Source organism: Penaeus monodon, chromosome 7 (genome assembly GCF_015228065.2).
Source record: "Penaeus monodon isolate SGIC_2016 chromosome 7, NSTDA_Pmon_1, whole genome shotgun sequence".
NCBI lineage: Eukaryota > Metazoa > Arthropoda > Malacostraca > Decapoda > Penaeidae > Penaeus > Penaeus monodon.
In genome coordinates this window covers 46,724,709-46,729,708 of record NC_051392.1, presented here as the reverse complement: position 1 = coordinate 46,729,708, position 5,000 = coordinate 46,724,709, and the positions used below count along the sequence as shown (strand labels likewise).

The 5,000-nt window shown below is 38.9% G+C and overlaps 1 protein-coding gene across 3 annotated transcripts in view; it reads right to left on the bottom strand.

Annotated features, from left to right (window-relative positions):
* The window catches only part of LOC119575401, a 34,452-nt gene that overhangs the window by 8,556 nt on the left and 20,896 nt on the right, over positions 1 to 5,000 (bottom strand). The window lies entirely within an intron of this gene.

Genomic DNA, 5,000 nt, shown 5'->3' with positions numbered 1-5,000 from the left:
GCATGGGGAGCTCGCTCGCCCAAAAGGCTCAGGTGTATAGCGTACAAGATGGGGATGATCTGTGCACTCTTAGAAAAAGGGGGAAAATGAGGAAAAATAGAAGGAAAAGAGAGGTTTCTTCGCTATTATCGTTTGTCGATCGTTTATTTTTATTATCTTTAATTATTTTATCTAATTATTATTATTATTGTTATTATTATTATTATTTTGCTGGTCTGCATAGGTGACTCAATGCTTAGGAGTATAAACTCGTTAATAATTGGGACACATTCCTAAATGTCTAGTTTTGTAAATAAATTTCCCCTGACTTTGTGATGATAAATGTGAAGTGCAAGATCATATCAAGTGCACTCATTGAAACCATTTAAACAGCGAGTTGCAAGAAATGTTCAAAAACACTAACTTGTTCTTTGTATTGTGTCCTGTTTTAAGTGATATTGTCTGATGCTAATCGTGCTAAACTTTTCATAGTTCTACCTCCTATGTTACATCTGATACACAGGTATTAGTCTATCAGACTGTGCAACCAACCGCGAAGATATCTCACGGTGTATTTGCAATCCTTCAACACTGGGATTGAGGTAGAAAGCGTGGTTGGATTGGAGGGAGAGATAAGTGATGGGGGGTGGGGGGGTGATGAGGGAGTGGGGGGAGAGGGGCCAAAAGAGGATGAGGTGGAGTTGGAGTTTGGAGGATTGTAACCTTCATGATTATTTAGCATCAACGCCACTTATCGCCACCAATAATTTTGAAAATCTTCCTTTGATGTGCGTTGCCTCTGGGGAGAGTGAATGTTTGCTTGAGGCAAATAAGTTTAGGCGTATTCATACTTTTCTAAAATCGATGTAAAAGCATATAAGAAAAACGCCACGATAACGACAACTGAACCCACTGAACGAAACACAAGCCGAGGCTAAACGAATCATATACCCTGTTTTCGAAGCTTCATAATCTGTGATGCGCAGGGTCGGCGCCGAGTGTCAGTCACGCATCGCATTCAACCGGACAGCAGATCCGTCAACGAACAGCTGTCGCCGATTAAGTTATTTAGGCCAACCCGTAGGCTCAAGTCACCGTGAGATTACTACAGCAAGGCGATTTTGACTCTGTAATCACTCATAGAACAACGGTTGAATGCACGGTCTGGTGGCGCCTGGACCACGTCTTTTTTCATTATATCCACAGTCGATGCTTCTACCAACATGTAAATCTCTGTATATCATATACTGATGGACACTTTAAAGATGGGTTGGTAGGCAGATAAAAATGTATAGATATGTGTGAACACATAACTTAACTATATAGATAAATATCTAGTTCTATTTATCTATATGTCAATATGTGTGCATATATGCAGACGCAGATACAGATACAAATACATATACATAGTTACATGCGGACATGCATGCACATACGCACACGCATACAGACATACATTCACACCCACCCACAGCCAGACAAAGAAACAAACACACACACACACACACACACACACACACACACACACACACACACACACACACACCCATACACACACATACACACACATACACACACATAAACACACACACAAACACACACACACACACACACACACACACACACTCACACACACACACACACACACACACACACACACACACACACACACACACACACACACACATATATATATATATATATATACATATATATCACACACATATATATATATATAATATATATATATATATATATATATGTCTATATATATATAGATAGATATATAGTCGGATATATATATATATATATATATATATATATATATATATATATATATATATATATATTTATCACATGCACACACAAAAACACACATACACACACACACACAATCACATAAACAAACACACACACACACACAAACACACACACACACACACACACACACACACACACACACACACACACACACACACACACACAACACACACACACACACACACACACACACACACACACACACACACACACACACACACAATATATATATATATATATATATATATATATATATATATATATATATATATATTCACACACACAAAGCAAAGGAGAAAAAAGGGGTTGTCAAAAAAAACATAAATGTTGCAGCACCGAATGAAAAGGAAATCCGGCCTACATACTTGGATAACGGGACCTTCAAAATCGCTGCAGAGGTAATTGGATAAGTGTAGTTAAAGGGCGGTTGAACCTGTCACAAATTGCTAAATCGGAAAAAAAGAATATGAGGCAAAGGAGAGAGAGAGAGAGAGAGAGAGAGAGAAAGCGAGAGAGAGAGAGAAAGCGAGAGAAAGAGATAGAGCGAAAGAGAGAGCGAGAGAAAGAGAGAGCAACAGAGAGAGAGAGAGAGCGAAAGAGAGCGAGAGAGAGAAAGAGAGAGAGGCGAACAAACAGACGGCAAAACAATAAAAGAAAAAAAAAATAATAAAGGAGAAGGCTGAGAAATACCAAATGATATATGTCCCTAACAAAAAACAATCTCTGTAGTGTATACTGGAAGCCACTTGAGTCCTACGGAAACACGCGCTCCCGTAAATCATAGCACAACGGCACGATACTATAGACTAGTGATTCTTAACCTTTTAACTACCTCGCCGAATTTGTCTTTCCCTCCGCGCCTCCCTTGCATCTGCAAATAAAATTCCTTTCCTGATTTTAAAGAAAATCATAAATATGTTTTGTCAGTCTTTTTTAATGAGTAAGAATTAGTGGCATCATGATTAAACTTTCTGTTATGAACATGCTCTCGTTAAGAGCATAACAAAGATAATTAGAAAAATTACTGCCTTTTTTTTCCAAGGGCTCGCGTCCAATTTGGAAAATACCTGGTGAGCGGCCCACCAGGTTAAAAATCACTGGTATAGGCCTATGTCCATACCTTCCGACAAAATACTAGTTATTACGTGTCATGCTATTTTCACGCTAGCGCGAGTTTGTTGTTTATGACCCTAGATGAAAAATAGTCAGTCTGAGGAGATCATGTTACGAGTTATTAATGAGTACAAGTTACCGCACAAATTTATTCATTATCTGTCGTGTATCATTTCGCTTATGCTCTGTTCCGGTAAAGTGAACGCCGCTTATATATATATACAAAGTTCTCATTTAGCATATTAGGATTTTGTATGATAATTTTGGTTTGATTGTAGGGTAATTGTATACGGAAAATTTGCATTGGACTTTGTAGTAGGCAGTGTTTCCTTCATCAAAAAGTAATTAGTGTAGATATGAATGACGGTAAACACCATTTGTGAAATTAAATGAGTAATTCGGTTAAAAAATCGAATACCTAGAAATTATATAATTAACTAAAGCCGCATATCAGAATGTTGAGGACATTTTTCGCCTGTCTGATACACGCGCAATGGTAAGCTTTTTGACACGCTAGCGACGGTCATTAAGGATATTATGATAATTTGCTGCCTGCGGCGTCTTGGCAGCGTTGCACGATAATGTGAGACCCCCCGGTGGCAACAGTGTCAGTATTATCATAATATGTCCTTTATCAATTATCATTACTATTATCGCAGCATGGCAGAAAGCGGTTTACCTTTTTGTGTGAATTTGAGTGTTCATATGACCGAATATTGAAATACGAAGACAGTTTAAGATAAAAGAGCGTGAATTTCTACAGCCGACGAAGACACGCACCGGCTAGCAAAGAATTTTTAACGACTCTGCCTCTTCCTTTCGTGAATGACTGTGAGACCGGTGTGACGTCACTGAGGTTCACGCATGGTCGGGCTTAGCATGTTGTCGCTGTCACTGTAAGGTATTGTAGTTTGGCAGGGGAGATCAGGGCCGGATAGGGATATCGGATTGAGTGGGGGGTGGAAACTAATACAGACACATACACACCCGCCAACTCTCAGACAAACACGCACAAACACACACACAAACACAAACACAAACACACACACACACACACACACAAACACAAACACAAACACACAACACACAACACAAACACAAACACACACACACACACACACACACACACACACACACACACACACACACACACACACACACAAGAGAAACAGCCCTCGTAAGTATTCACCTTATTTCTACTCAAGTGATATAAAATACTACCGTGATGCATCAGTCAACGTAGTATTATAGTCTAACATATGGGGACAAAGAACCTCGCATTTACTTCATTTCCCCCCAGATTATACGTTAGGCTTGGTTGAACTTTCCCCCACGCCATGACTTATAGGGAGAACAATTTTCCTCGCTAGGGAAAGACAGGTTGTTTTACGACTGTCGGTGGTTTTATTTAGGAAGTATGATCGTAAAGCATCTTGCAGGGAAGGGGAAAAGGCCTGGGGGAGAATTTTAGGAGAAAAGCGACCAGGCAGAGAGAGGGGAAGAAAATTGTCCGGTAAATATGAACAGAGTGAAGAAAATCGTAAGATGGAAAGGGACAAGAACACATCAGAAGAAAATGCGAACACAACGAAAAGATACAATGAAGCAAAGACAGAGTAAATGAAAACATAATGACGCGGCGACATAATGAAAAAAAAAGATCTGGAAATATAATCACACGGCGAGCTTAATTACTCGTATAAGTCTGTAATTCCTTTTTTTTTTTTTTTTTTTCGAGGACCAATAAAATAGATGAAAGCGTGACAGGCAAGGAACTGAAAACAAGAAGTACTCTTTACCGGCTTAACTAATCACTCTCGTTGCAGCTGACTCACAGAACAATCAATTTTATAAGCATTAACAGACCGAGTCAAAATATTACGCTCCGGCCATCTCTAAATGAAGAACAGTAGTTGTTCTTATTGTATATCGAAGATCTTGGATACGTCCAAACTGTTCTAAAGTGTGTTCCTATTTGTCATTTGGTTTGTTAACAGGTTTTATGAACTAATAGGAAAATTCATCCGTCTCTCTCTCTCTCTGGCAGATACCAAATAGTGGATGAAAATATAGACAGGTAGTTAAGT